The sequence below is a fragment of the Cyprinodon tularosa genome, unplaced genomic scaffold, assembly GCF_016077235.1.
Source record: "Cyprinodon tularosa strain WSP-4 unplaced genomic scaffold, ASM1607723v1 ctg233, whole genome shotgun sequence".
Taxonomy (NCBI): domain Eukaryota; kingdom Metazoa; phylum Chordata; class Actinopteri; order Cyprinodontiformes; family Cyprinodontidae; genus Cyprinodon; species Cyprinodon tularosa.
The window spans coordinates 247,621-263,211 of record NW_024038871.1 but is presented as its reverse complement, the minus strand read 5'-3'; the positions used below and the strand labels follow the sequence as shown (position 1 = coordinate 263,211).

At 44.2% G+C, this 15,591-nt stretch overlaps 1 protein-coding gene across 2 annotated transcripts in view; it reads left to right on the top strand.

The window, feature by feature from the left end:
* The window catches only part of clip1b (CAP-GLY domain containing linker protein 1b), an 83,933-nt gene continuing 68,342 nt past the window's right edge, over positions 1 to 15,591 (top strand). For both annotated transcript variants that reach the window (XM_038287019.1, XM_038287018.1), the window contains exon 1: positions 1 to 131. The gene's annotated coding sequence lies outside the window, so the exon portion shown is untranslated. The remainder of the gene's footprint in view (positions 132 to 15,591) is intronic.

Here is a 15,591-nt window from a genome sequence, read left to right as displayed (position 1 = left end):
GACGTCAGACCGTGACAGTCTGGGCTGGGCAGGGAAACGGGGAGCGGTGAGAATGTAACGGTACAAGGTACGCTGCACCTTCCCTCTACAGCCGTCGTAGAGACTCAGTAAACACAAAAAAAGCTGACCAAGTAAGTCTGCAGAGCAACTTTTTCTGCTGCTGTCTAATAATCTGTTTTTATATAGCATCACATAACATTAGTTTTATCATATTAACAAAGTAGTCGGTGGTTTATTTGCTAGTCTGAAGCTAGCTAGCTCTGGCATTCCAGCAGGGATTCAGGCTTTAGCTACAGGAGACAAAACATGACAACAACGCCTTTATTTATTTATTACGTCAGAGGACTAATTTACCGGCTGTTATCTGGTAACATTATAATTAACATGTAGGGAGTTAGCAGTGTTGCAGTGGTTTACATCAAAGTTATCCTGTTCTGTTAATGACACAGCCCAGACAAGATAATAATAATAATAAAAAGTCAGGGCAGACTTATGATGTGTTTACAAGCTAAAGCTTCATACGCTCATTTATGGTTAAAATGCAAAACCTAGAGAGCAGAGAGGGGGTGTGTGAGATCTGGAATCCTCATGCTGATGTTTGACAGCTGTAGGTATGCTTGTTGTTATGGTCTGGATGCACCGGCTGAGGGAGGGGAGGGTGGGGTCTACCTTGGTGATGTCACATCTGAGGAGCCCCTGTTTGGTTTAGTGTTGTTTAAGTGACTCCACAATGCATTGTTAGACTGAAAATCTGTTTAAAAATCAGATTTACCACTCAAATTATCCCATAAGATACAGCAAATTTAATGTTTAATTCATACAAGAATATTGCATGTGTCCCCCTGACTTCTGTCTAAATCTATGAAAAAAATGTTTTTAATCCTTTAAAAGAAATAGACAAAGATAATAAGCATGTAGTGAATGACTGAGGAGGCTTTGTATTGGTTCAAAGACACAAAAACTACAGTGACCACACAAGTGTTTCTTCCTCTTTTGGGATTTTTTACATTTGTCACAGTAAAACTAGTGATGCCATCTTTTGGCCCCAATACCCGACAGCTGATACCCGGCTGTGTAGTATTGGCTGATACCGATACCATCTGTTTGAAATTGATGTGTGTGTGTAAATTTTGGAGAACTGCCTACTACTTGGATGTAAAATAATTGCCATCATGGCTTTGTCAAGCTGCTGCCTACCTTTGTGAAGCAGGAAAAAGACTAATACAAAGTGAATCCAGTAAAACCTGTTATTGCCTACCTGGAATGGGGGACAATAGTTGAATAAACTTTTGGCTCTCAAAATGGTATCTGTGCGCTATTTGACGGTACTCAAAAGCTTAATTTTTCAACTATTTCAGATAGGGTCAAGGATGAAGGAGGTTTTGTTGGTCTCCATCTCCCGATACGCTCTCGCCAGTGTCCGACCTTTTAGACATTTCAGCATCTTTTTCTGAATCCTACATTATAGCATGGCATAGACAATTCACGTTTTGCAGTTTGAAGAACACCTGTTTGTTTCTGATGATTTCCTTTAGCTACCCAATGAGTGTTTGCGTTAAATGACTCATTTAATTACACAAGTTTTCACTAGATGTGGATCGAGCCAATGATCTGTATTGGATGGAGCACATGACTGGAAATAAAGATTTATAGACATGAAACCGAAGACAAGAGTAACGAGTAACGTTTGTTTTAAAAATGTAAGGAATAGAAAGTACAGATACTTGTGTGAAAATGTAATGAGTAGAAGTCAGAAGTAGGAAGAAAAGTAAGTAATGGAGTAAGGTATAGATACCTAAAAAGTGTACTTAAGTACAGTAATAAAGTATTTCTACTTCATTACTTGACACCTCTAGTACTCGCCAATACCGATACCACAATTTTAGTGCTGGATGGGGGCTCCGCCCGATACTAGTATCGGTATCGGTGCAACACTAATTAAAACCACAAGTTTTAGCACATTTTTATTGAGATTGGATGCAATAGTCAACCATAAAGATATTTATAACTGAGAAGTGGAAAGATGGGGATACATTTTAAAAGAAAAAAACAACTGAGAACCAAAAAGTGTGCTGTCCATGGTGCTCATCCCAGTCTGGTCAGTTCTTTACAGAACATCATTTCTTTGCAACAACAGCTGGGAGTTTATTGGGGGATTTATCTGCTATTTTTGCCCTTGTAAATAAATCTTGCCAGATGTTCTCAGTAGGATTTAGAGTTGGACTTTGACTTGAACTTTCTAACACATTCATACACTTTGATGTGAGTCTTGCCGCAGCTCTGGTTGTATGTTTGCGCTTGTTGTCCTAATGGAAGTATTTCTCTAAATTTTGCAGCCTAACTAAAAAAAATACATCCATCTTCCCTTTAACTTTGATCAGCTTCTACTACTGAAAAACATCACCGCAACAACAAAATGCTTACTTAGACAGACTCCTAACTATTAGAGATTAAGACCAGTACAGGTTTTTTAAGGCCAGTATTTTATTCTTTTTTATTTATTCTTCCCCGATATATGTGGCTGATAATTTTAGGGTGATTCTTGGAGTCAATATTGCTTCTTCTTCCACTTACACAATTTTCAATCAGTGGACATAATAATATTTGAACTTTATTGATCTCACATTGGAGAAATTTACATCTGCATTTAACCCATCCCCTTGGGGAGCAGTGGGCTGCCACTGTGTGGCGCCGTGGGTGCAGGTGTGGGGTTAAGGGTTTTGCTCAGGAACCCAGAGTGAAGGCTGTGGGGATCTAACCGGGTACTTGCAACCTTCTCAGAGCACAAGCGCACTGCTTTAACCACTAGGCCAACACTCCCTTCTGTAGCAGATGAAGGGAGAAGTTATGTATGGCTGCTGAATGCACTAATAAATCCTGGAGCGCTTGCAAGAATCGTCCGATAAAAGGTTAAAACACCGATATCACCATCTCTACGCGCCATAGCATACTGCTGAATCAAAGGAGCACAGAAGATAAAGGAAGACTGGTCTACATTCTCCAGACCTTTGCTGGTTTCTTCCCGCAAAATTGTTTTAATAAATTATTAATAATTGTAAAAAAAAAAAAAAAAAAACTCATATTAGTGAGCAATAAAATGCAACAACTAAGATCCAAGCATCAAATGAGGCATTTAACAAAAAAAAAAAAAAAACTAGTTACTGTGGTGTGGGATTAGAAATTCCTAGTTGTCACTGAATGTATCTTTTTTTTTTTTCTCTCTCTGTATTTGTTGGCCATATTATTCTTAAAACACTGAATGGTGCTTCATTGAATTCCTAAGACTTTATTGTAATCCATGTTTTGGATAAAATGGATCCTTTATGTGTGTAAAACAGAGTCTGTCTTGTTGCAGTCAGTATGAGTCATCTGTGTGGTAAGGTTTCTCTTCACGACCTACTAGATGTAAAAAAAAACATGATTTCAAAGCTGGACGAGGACGAATCCTGTAGAACCTTCAATTTTTAGTGATATGACAGCAAAAATGTTTTGTAAAGTAATATTTAGTTGCAGCAGCTGACATTGAAAACACTTCTGTTAGTCTGCATGATTTATTTCTCTGCAAAGAGAGAGGTTTCTTCTTTAGCAATGAATTAGTATAAGTATTTAATAAATAAAAATAAATAAATGAAAATGAAATAATGATAAAAAAATAAAAATAATTATGTATTTTATAAAATAAACATATCTATAAATTTCTAAATAATGTAATTAATCAGCTGTTTTGATTTGACTAAAAACATTTTTTGACTAATCTGCTAAACGGGTTTTTTTTGCCAATATTCTTATTGAATTACACAAAAGCTGTATTCGATTTTAACTGGATAATCTTTGGTTTGCTTTATTTCATTTCGATTTTGTGATTCCGTCTCGTTCTTTTCAAAGATGGTAAAATGTTAACATGTTGGAGGTGTTTGTCTTTAGGTTAGCTCCACCACAGAAACGGCCTTACTTTCTTTCTACTGACATTAAGAGGTCAGCTGACTCAAAAGCATCCATTGTCATGGTTCTCCTTGATCTTACTTATCCTTTTGATTGCAGTATTTTATTTTAAAGGCTCACATGCGATTGGTTGATTAGACATGGATCTAGATGGGTTTATTTTTTTATCATTTCGACAAAACTTCAGTCTTTTTTGCAAACATGTAAAACTTCTCCTATTTAGGAGCTTGCTTATTGTGGAAGTTCTCCTATTTACCAAGATGAGAGTTCTGCAATAAGGTTTATGCTTTTATATAGCGTTTATTTTTCTTATATTTTAATAAATAATTCATGTAAAGCACTTTGAATTGTCCATGTAATGAAATGGGCCTTACAAATAAATTTGCCTTGCCTTGTCTGTGATTTTCATTGTAGATTCACTTCAACTCTGAGAGACATAATAGGAAAAGAAATCCAGGAAATGATATTGTAGGATTGTAAATAATTTTAATATATATATAAAAAAAAAATCAGGATTTGTTCAGTAACAAAGATTGAACTGAACACTTTGTATCTAACCGTTGTTTTCGGTGAGGTTGGATGTTTCCTGTCCGTCTCCTCCAGTTTGCTCAGACTGTAGATGTTATTTTGCTTCATTTGTCCATCAGATCTCCTCTACAGAAGTGATGTTTCAGGGCTGTTGCTAGGAAATACTGACCTTAAGGGGAGAGAGTCAATACTGCGGAGGTCAGGAGAAAGTGAGTTCCAGAGCTGGGGAGCAGAGCGGCTGAAGGCTCTGCTCCTCATGGTGACAAGTCGAGCTGGGGGTACAGTGTGGTGGATGGAGGAGGAGGATCTAAGGGAGCGGGAGGAGGTGGCAATGTGAAGAAGATCTGAGAGATTATGGTTATGGATGGCTTTGAAAGTATAGAGAAGGATTTTAAATTGTATTCTGAATTGAACTGGGAGCCAATGGAGTTGGTGAAGGACAGGGGAAATATGATGGAAGGAGGGGGTTCATGTGATGACACGAGCTGCTGAATTCTGAAGATTTTGGTGTTTATGGAGAGATTTATGAGGGAGCTGAAAAGAAGAGAATTGCAATAATCAATACGGGAGGTGATGAGGCTGTGGATAAGGACAGAGGCAGTGTGAGTGGGGAGGGAGGAACGGAGACGGTTAATGTTGCGAAGGTGGAAGTGTGCAGACCTGGTAATTTTATTTTAGTGAGACTGAAAGAAGAGGGAGGAGTCGAGGATGACACCCAGACTCTTGACCTGATGGGAGGGGGAGACCAAGGAGTTGTCAATGGGTAGGGAGAAAGTATTGATTTTGGATAGGGTGGATTTAGTGGCGACGAGGAGGACTTCTGTTTTATCAGTGTTTAGTTGAAGGAAGTTTGAGGTGAACCAGTCATTAATTTCAAATAAACAGTTAGTAAGGGACAAGGGGGGGAGTGAGGAAGTGGGCTTACTGGATAAATAAAGCTGGGTGCCATCCGCATAACAGGGAAAATGAATGTTGAATTTGCGAAAAATACTGCCAAGGGGAAGGAGGTAGGTTATGAAGAGGAGGGGGCCAAGAACTGAGCCTTGAGGAACACCAGAAGTGACAGGGGAAGGGTGCGATGTGAAAGATTTGAGTTGTATAAACTGAGTGCGGTCGGAGAGATATGAGCGGAACCAGTCAAGAGGGGTGTGAAAAGAGAGGATAATCTATTGAGGAGAATGGGGTGAGAAATGGTATCAAAGGCCGCACTGAGATCGTGAAGGATGAGGATGGAGAGGAGTCTAGAATCAGCAGCTAAAAGGAGATCATTTCTGATTTTTATTAGGGCGGTTCAGTACTATGGGAGGGGTGAAAACCAAACTGGAAAGGCTCGTAAAAACTGTTCAGGGTAAGAAAGGTGTGGAGTTGAGCAGACACAATTTTTATTTTTGAAATAAAGGGAAGATTTGAAATGGGATGAAGATTATTAAAGTTAGTGGGATCAGAACCAGGTTTTTTTTAGAATCAGGGAGACAGATGCAGTTTTGAAAAGTGATGGGACAATACCAGAAGAGAGTAAGGAATGCATAATGGAAGTAGGCAGAGGAGGTAGAGGTCTGGAGACTGGCTGGGCCACTCCAGGTCTTGAAACCCTTTTTAAACGGAGTTGCTCCTTGGTTGGAGTGTTTGGGATCATTGTCTTGCTAGAAGACCCAGCCACCTTCCATCTTCACTGGTAAAAGGAGGTTTGGGCTCAAAATCTCACTATTCAGGGTCCTGTTCACCCCAAAGCATGATTCTTCCACTCCCGTGCTTCACAGTAGGTGTTCAACATGCCTTGCCCTGCATGATGTGAGCCCCCCTGGTCTAAGTGATACTAATGGTAGTTTTGGTTCCTTTGCTCTCTGCTTCCCATTCATCAGGTTTTCTCCATCATCCTACATGTATTTCTGGGATGTCTGCTCACAGTCCTCATGATCACTTTGACCCCACAGGGTGAGATCTTGTGTGGGACCCCTTATTGAAAGAAATCATCAATGGTCTTGTTTGTCTTCCATTGTTTTTCCCATCAACCTGCTGCCTGTCGCAGATTCACTCTTCTCAGCCTGGTGCAGGTATTCCTCAGTAAATATTTGGTTTTGGTCATTGTTGAGTTTAGAGTCTGACTGTTGGAGGGTGAGGACGGGTGTCTTTATACAGCTAACAATTTCAAACTGGAGCCAATAGAACAAATAACCAGAGGGGGACAGAGGAGCTTCAAAATCCTACAATATAATTTCCTAGATTTCTTTTCTCATTTTGTCTCTCATAATTGAATTGAACCTATGATGAAAAGATTACTGACCTCTTATAATCTTTTTAAGCAGGAAAATATGAGAATTTGCACAATCAGTGGCTGGCTAAATACTTTTTGCCCCACTGTACTTAAACAAGACAATGTAAATATTGGCAAAATTCATGTTGAACTTAATTTATAACCAAATACTTGAATGTTGAAAGTTTTCACTTCAAATACATAAAACTTAAAATCTAAAGAAGCCATTTTTTTCTTAACATAGGTGCACTTTTTTCCTGAATTGAGGAGGTAAGTGAGACACTTTGCCAATGGAAAAAAACAATTTACATTTAAAATAAGAAAAAAAAACAATTGCATTGTCTTATTTCAAGTGCATATTATCTAATTATCTTATTTTAAAGTTGTAGGGGAGTTATATTTAAATCTGTCTTAAAATCTGTGTTTTTTTTTCGTTATCTTATGTAGGCCAGTTATTTATACGTCAGCCTGAACACCTAAATTCAGCCAATCATATATCGATGGTCATCTGTCAATCAAATTTTTTTGGTCATAGCATCTTGATTCATATGTTGCAGCTAATATACGCAACGATTGAAATAAGAAATAAGAATAATTTCCTTTCCCATTGAGTTCCGTCCCAGTGTTCACGGGGATGGACTTCTGTGTCTTCAGCAGGCATAGAGCTAACAGAACGTTGGGTTACTTAACGTAATCCCTGGTTCTTTGATAACAGAGTGAGGTGTTTCACTATGGGAATCGCCTTGGCGTGACCAACTATGGAAGCTCCAATGACATCACGTCTGTCTGAGACAGACAGGTTGAGCGGTGTCCGTGGCTCCACCCACCAGCTAGATCACGGCCAACCTACCCGCCTCAACTCATTCTAGGCAGGTTTCTTTCCGTGCCCATGCAAGAAGGGATGTGTTGGTGAAACACCTCACTCTGTTATCAAAGAACCAGGGATTACGTTAAGTAACCCAACGTTCTTTTTCTAACTTCGCTCGGTGTTTCACTATGGGAGATATGGCCCACTCCCAGTTGCATGATGGCCCCGCAGCCATATATGATAGGAATCACAACCCAGGTCTCAGTTGGACCCTAACATCCCTACTCCAAGCACTGAGTGTGCTAGCGATGGCCGGGCCACATCCAGCCTGTAAAACCTCACAAATGTGTGCGGCGTAGCCCAACTGGCTGCAGCACAGATGTCCTGAACTGACACACCACGGAACAAAGCCCAAGAGGTGGCCATGCTTCTGGTAGAATGGGCCCTCACCCCTTTAGGGGGCTCTGATCCTGCGCACCTATATGCCAGAGATATAGCCTCCACAACCCAGTGTGCTAATCTTTGGCGGGAGACAGGTTTGCCCTTATGAGCAGTTGCCCAGGATACAAACAGAGGGTCAGCTCTTCTAAAACAGGCTGTCCTGTCCACATAAGCTCCTAAAGCTCTCACTGGACATAAGCAATGAAGCTTCTGCTCATCTGCTGAAGAGAAAGGGGGTGGATGGAATGCCAGCAATTCCACCATCGAACACCTATATGCTGAATCCAACACCTTCGGCACAAAAGCCGGGTTGGGTCTCAAGCACACCTTAGAGAGCCCGGGTGCCCACTGTAAACAGGCCGGACTGACTGAAAGTGCATGCAACTCACTCACCCTCTTAGCCGTAGCCAACGCTAAGAGCAGGGCAGTTTTCAATGAAAGGAACTTTAAGCCAACACCCTCCAAAGGTTCAAATGGGTGATGACAGAGGGCATCCAACACCAGAGAGAGATCCCATAATGGCACCAGAGGCTTAGAAACTGGTAACTTACGTCGGGCCCCTCTCATAAAACGACACACTAAGGGGTGCTTCCCCACAGGTTTATCACCAAACCCTACATGACAAGCAGAGATTGTGGCTAAATAAACCTTAATTGTTGAAAAAGCCTTACCCTTCTCCAACAAGCTCTGCAGAAAGCAGAGCACGTCCCCCACTGAACACTGAAAAGGAATGGTCTGTTTTTCCTCACACCATTCCTCAAACACTCGCCATTTACCACTGTAAAGATAGCGAGTAGAAGAAGCCCTAGCATTCTGTATGGTGTCGATCACCTCTGGGGGGAGGCCTGTTGCATTTAAATTCCACCTTTCACGGGCCAGGCCCAGAGAGCCAGGTGATCTGGGTGTGGATGATAAATCTCCCCTTGAGCCTGAGACAGCAGGTCCCTTCGAACGGGGAGGGGCCATGGTTCGGCTGACAGGACTTGGATTATCTCTGCCACCCAGGGCTTCGATGGCCACCAGGGAGCCACCAGAATCAAAGACAGCCCCTGTTCCCTCACTCTGATTAGAGTTGGGGATATCAGGCTGAGAGGAGGGAAAGCATAAAGCAACGCGTCTGGCCATGGGTGCGCCAGCACGTCCATACCCAGTGGAGCATCTGGGTCTGACAGGGAGAAAAACAGCGGGCAATGAGTGTTTTCCCATGAGGCGAAGAGATCTACGGCAGCCCGTCCGTATCTCTGCCAGATCTGCTCCACCACCTGTGGATGCAGCTTCCATTCCCCATAGAGAGGGTTCCCTCTGGATAAAAGATCGGCCCCTCTGTTCAGAATTCCCGCTACGTGCGTTGCTCTGAGCGACAGAACTCTGGTGCTGCTCCACATAATTATGTCCCTGGCCAGTCTGTGTAACTGCAGGGACCTGGTGCCGCCCTGACGGTTGATATAAGCCACCACAGTGGAGTTGTCGGTCTTTACCAAGACGTGGCAACCCATCACATATGGCATGAAGTGCTTCAGAGCTAGGAACACTGCGTGCAGTTCCAGCATGTTGATGTGAAGCCGCCTCATTCTCGGCGACCATATGCCATTCACCGCTCTGCCCATCATAGTTGCGCCCCAACCTGTCAGGGAAGCATCGGTCGTCATGGTAACCCTGGATGCTACGGTCCCCAGCGGGACGCCCGACGTGAGAACCGTTGGGTCTCTCCAGGGCTGAAGAGCCGCCACGCATGTCTGTGTCACTTTTACTCTGCGGCACAGATGACGGCGGGGACAGATTCGCAGCGAGGCGACCCACCGCTGAAAGTCCCTCATCATCAGAAGCCCCAGATGGACCACTGAAATCACGGATGCCATAAGACCGAGGAGCCGCAGGCACAGTCTGAATGTAACGACGTTTCCCAATTGAAAACGCGTCATGCACTGGGTGAATGACAGGATTCTCCCCTCTGATAGTGTGACACGATAAGAGAGGGAGTTTATTTTGAGACCCAAATACTCCGTGCATTGCACGGGAGTCAGGCGACTTTTGGCTTGATTTATCCTGAACCCGAGGTTGATGAGGTGGTTGATCACTGCCAGGGAGTCGCTGACTGCCTGCTCGCTTGACCGAGAGCAGATTAGATAATCGTCTATGTACGAAAATATTCTGATCCCGCGCGTCCTCAGAGGGGACAGCGCCGCCTCCACACACTTGCTGAACACCCTCGGGGCTAATGACAGCCCGAACGGGATGGTCTGAAACTCGTAAGCTGTGCTCTGATAAGCGAACCTGAGAAACTTTCTGTGTGGGGGGTAAATGGAGATGTGAAAATAGGCGTCCGCGAGGTCGATGGTTTCAAACCAATCCCCCGGACGGATGGAACGGCACAGTGCTTTGTGTGTGAGCATCCTGAATGTATATCTGTGTAAGTGTCTTTTTAACACACGCAGGTCCAGAATGGGGCGTAGTGATACGCCGTCTTTCTTTGGAATGAGAAAATAGCGCGAGTAGAAGCCCTGACGAACCTCCTCGTCCGGTACAACTCTGATCGCTGATGAGCGATGAGCTGAATCCCCGGTGGCAACCGAGGAGAGCACTCCGTTGAATCTCGGAGGTCTCGTGGCAAACTGCAGTCTGTAACCCTTGGAGATTGTATCCAAAACCCATGGAGAGACAGCGCATGCGCGCCACTGATCTGCCCGAGCAGAGAGAGGAGAAGCGTCGCTGCTGAGTGACGTCATCCCCTCTGCACTGCTGCGCTCGGCTCTCTTGTAAAGAGCGCAAGCTCCCTCTGCTGGGCGCAGAGGGGAGTGGCAGAGAGCCATTTGTGTTAATTTTTTTCTTTTTTGTGGGGGGCTTTCTGCCCTTGGCAACATGCCTGGCTGCAGAAAAGCTGTGTTTATTTTCTCGAATTCCCCCTGAACAACACTTTGTAACATGGGGCACAGCTGAGTGCTTGGTGACACTGATAATGTGCTGTGGAGTGTTTTGTGACACTGTGTCCTCCACCCCAAAATGTCTTCTCTCTGAACGTGAGAGGGAGAATTTAACATGCCTCCTGGTGAACTGGGAACTACAGGAGCATCTGAATCCTGGACAGAGAAGTTTGCCCTGGTGCCTGGAAACCTTCTCTTCAGAGGGGAGATGGTTAACAGTGGGGTTAGGTTGCCCGCTTTTTCTTGCTCTCCCCAGGGTGGGATGGACGATTTTTTGCAGCGGCCGCTGCAAAAGAGTGCTTCCCCCATGGTCTTGGGTTCTCCGCTTTGCTTTGCTGGGTGGATTGTGTGGCAGGTCTCCTTGAAGGCTTGGCTCCACCTTGCCGTACTCTCACTGCAGCAGCCGCAAACCCAGGTCTGGGTCCCTGTGGGGGGGTTTGGCTGGGCTTACGAGGCAAACAAAGGTTAAAAGCCTCTCCCTCCTGTTTTCTGAGGATACTTGTCTCCCTCATCTTCTCCAAGGAGGGGCCAAATAGACCTTTTGTCGGGTCATAGGGCGCATCCATGATCTCGGCCTTCTGGGAATCACTCAGGCCTGACAGGTTTAACCATAGGCCTCTTTCCCCTGAGACAGCCAGACCCATGACCCGACCACAACCTTGAACAGCACCTCTAGAGGAGCGCAAGATGAGATCGTTCACCACACAGATCTCATCCCATATCCTGGGGTTAGGTGTCCCCGAGTCCAGTTGACGCCCCATCTCCTCCAGGATTTCACCTTGGTACGCAGACAGCAGTGTAACCGCGTTAAGTGAGCACACTGACTGACCCACATATCTGTACATCCTTTGGTAAATGGAGGCTGTGAGGCGGTCCATTTTACCTGGGAGCGAGATGTTTGAGGATGCTGAAACCGATCTGCAGTTAGGGTGGAGGTGGTAAGCCACTGAAGGCTCTACAGCTGGGGGTTCGGCCAGCCCCAGCTCACCCATGCCCTGTATCTCCAGCTTAGAGAAGCCCTTGGTGGGAAGCTTACTCTTAAATGGGCTGGACCAGAAACGGCTCATTTCTCTCATGCAAGCAGGAACGGCTGGTAAAAGTTGCTTTGCTGGTGGTAAAGCTGGTGGAAGCCTTTTACCGCCGTACAGGTCCCGTTCTGCTCCTTCTGAATCCTGCGCTGCAGGCCAGGGGATGTTCAGCTTTAAAGCTGCCCGTCTGCACACATCGTACAGATCACTATCCCCCGGGGAGGTGACTTCTGCCCCGCTTGGAGGCCTGGAGTGATGACCCGGGAAGGTCGAGTCCTCCTCCTCCTCCTCCTCCATGTCCTCCAGTTCCAGGAGGTCGGAGTTAGCGTCACCCTCCGTTTCGTCGATGTCTGCATCGAGTTTCCCGCTGTCCATAAGGCCCTCAAACAGAGGAGGCACGGACGGGTACTCCTCTTCCATCACGTCCGCCCAGCTCTTAGAGGCTAGCGGCGGATGGTTTTCACCCGCCGCCGCAACGGCTGCAGGTGAGGAGAAGCAAGGGTCCTGGCTGTTAGCGACAGCCACCCTCAGCCGCCTCTCCAGGATCTTTTCCGGCATCGACGCGCAGTGCTGGCATCCCTGAGGGTCCGCCAGCGATGCCTGAGCGTGCTTAGCGCCCATACATGCTATACACATCGGATGAGGGTCCCGCCCAGAGATAGATGCCCCGCATGACGCTGGACACAGGCGGGATACAACCTCTTTAGCCTTCGGTTCCGAACCTTTGGCAGGGGTAAGAGCTGCAGACATGACTGTAGATAAAACACGGAGCTCGTCGCTACACGTTAGCTCTTTACTGATATAAAGTCCATTCGCCACAACACGTTAACCGGACTCTTATGCTAGCGATACACTGCTAGCCAAAAACCAAGCCCACCTTTACGTGTTAGCTCGGCTGACACAAGCGCTCTCTATTCCGTTAATTAAAACGGAGTAGATACAGGGACAGCTCGCCTTTACGCGGTCACCGCTCCCAGCGTTTGTGTTCCAGAAAGTGCTTCTGCCGAAGCGCTTACTCAGCACGGTACAGGCCTGTCCTGGTCCTGCGTTCAGCGACGTTTTCCTTTACGGAACGCCTGAGAACAGTTAAACAGGTCCAAGCTAGCCTGAGCGCGCTGAGGGAGCTTAGTTGTAGTCTTCTCACGGGAAGAAAGCGTGAATAAGTTGAGGCGGGTAGTTTGGCCGTGATCTAGCTGGTGGGTGGAGCCACGGACACGGCTCAACCTGTCTGTCTCAGACAGACGTGATGTCATTGGAGCTTCCGTAGTTGGTCACGCCAAGGCGATTCCCATAGTGAAACACCGAGCGAAGTTAGAAAAAGAACTGGCAGCGTTGCGAGGCAAGGGCTCAAACATGTACGGCTGGAAGCCTTCTACACCAAACCAAGCTTCTGCCGCCCTGGCGTCCTCTTCCACAACATCTTCGTCCCCGCTTTCCTCCTCTAAATAAAAAATGTATGACAGAGGAGATTCATCTACGACCTCCGACACAAAACTCTCCTACTCTTGCATGTTTCTGCTGTCCATAGCGTTCCTTGACAGTGTCGTTTCTAAGTGACTAAGTTGCTAACTGGTTAGCAAGATGTATGAAGGTAAATATGTGCCAAAATGAAAAAACTTGTGAATTTAATGTGAAAACTTGAGAATGCAATGTGAGAATTTGTACCACAAAAATCTGAACTTGTATGCCAAAATGTTCTGCTGTAAAGAAAAACCGCACACACACAAACTGAATTTGAAGTTGCACTAAAAGACATATCAGGCAAGAACATGTAAAAAAAAATTACACTTGTCAGTCCAATCTTCACCTGAAGAGGATTTTCACTCAAATCTGATTTAAATGTGAATGCACAAAAAAACTATTTACTGGTGTGTTCATATAGTTTTACACAAATAAAATTACAGCTGACAAATGATTATTGATAGTTTATTTGTAATTATTATTTTTTTGCATATGTTAATCTTGCATTACAACCTCAATTTAGCCATTACAGCTTCTTGAATCTGCTGCTTCAAGAACACAAACGCGCTCTCGCGAGACACAGCACGTTGACACCGCGCTTTGACTTTTGTCACATTCCTTGCGAGATATTTGTGCCAAAACGAACTTGTGTTTGAAGATGTGAGAGCAAATGTGGTGGGGAAGGGGGGGGGGGTGTTCTATAGGCCAACCAATCGCAGGCTGCGTACTTGGGAGGACGCCTTTGGAGCACTTCCTGGCTTCTTTTTTTTTTTTTTTTAGTAGTTGAAGAAAAAGAAGAAGAAAGTCGGATTTTCTTGAAGTTACGGACAACCGAAAGCAGCAGCAGCGCCGGCAGTAGAGCGGAGAACACCTTTAAATGTAAGTAGTTTGTTTTTGCTTTTTTTAAATGAACATCTATTAAAATACATGACGGTAACAGAGCCACCGGGATGTGTAGGACCAGCTAAAGCTAAAGCTAACCTGTTGATACGTGATGTTCATCAACAATTAAAAGCCTTCATACAAATGTCACTATTTTTTATTTTAACCTACATCTTACTGTACTGATAGCCGTATCCCTCTCTAATCAGATCTATTTATTCTCAAACAGTTTATTACAAAGTATTAGAACTTTTAAAGCTTAATGCAGCTGAAGAAATAACATTAGTCCAGCTGTACTGGGCTGTTAATACTGTAAACGTTTTGTTTTAATACTCAATAATGTATAGTTAATTTACAGTACAGTATAATAAGGTTTAAAGTATAATTCACTTGAAGAACAATACCAGTGTAATTATACAGAACAGTCATTTAGCCTGTTGACTTAACAGAAATATGCTTTACATGTCATTTTGTTCCAGGGAGCAGACAGAGGAGTGGATAAAATGACCACCTTATCATCGGGGCCAAAAATACTGCTGCAGTCAGATGGAGCGAAGAGTTGAGGCAGAATTCCATCTACATGTTGCATTTCTATGTAAAAGTCACACAAGTTAAAAGAAGTCCTGTTCAAACACCAACGTACAAATATATAATAATTTGATCACATCAAATGATGCTCAGATGCCACTTTTTGTAAATCTCATATTTGTGATAGAAGTGATCCTTGTGTGGGACAACTTAAAAAAAAAAATACAAAGTATGTTCAGGTTTGGATAATGTACACACACACTATATATATATATATATATATATATATATATATATATGTGTGTTTGTGTGTGTGTGTGTAGGGAAATTACATCTTACAATTATTATATTCATGTTAATTTTGAGTAAGCTTAAAAAAGTAATCTCCAGGTTACCATTCCAAAGTCTTTTTCTGTAGAATTTCATTAATCCATCCAAATCATGAAACCTTCCTTTTTTCTAGCTTTAAAGAAACACTACAGAAAACAGGGGGTCAGTTGGAACCCTACTGCTGCCACCTGGCCCTGGTTTGTCCTCATGGATGAGGTATTAGGACAGAGGCCCCCTAATGCCCCACCTGTCCTAATTGCCTCCATCCCTGAGGACACAGCAGGGCCAGGTGCTGCAGAGGCTGAGCAGCACCAGGTTGACGATGAGGAAGAGAATGAGGATGAGAGGCCAGGAGAGAGGAGGGAAAGGAGCAAGAGAAGAAGGAGAGACGAGTTGGTGGATTTAATCAGGGAGGATATCAGATGGCAGAGGGAAGCGGGAAAGGATGGACAGATTATTTCATTTATT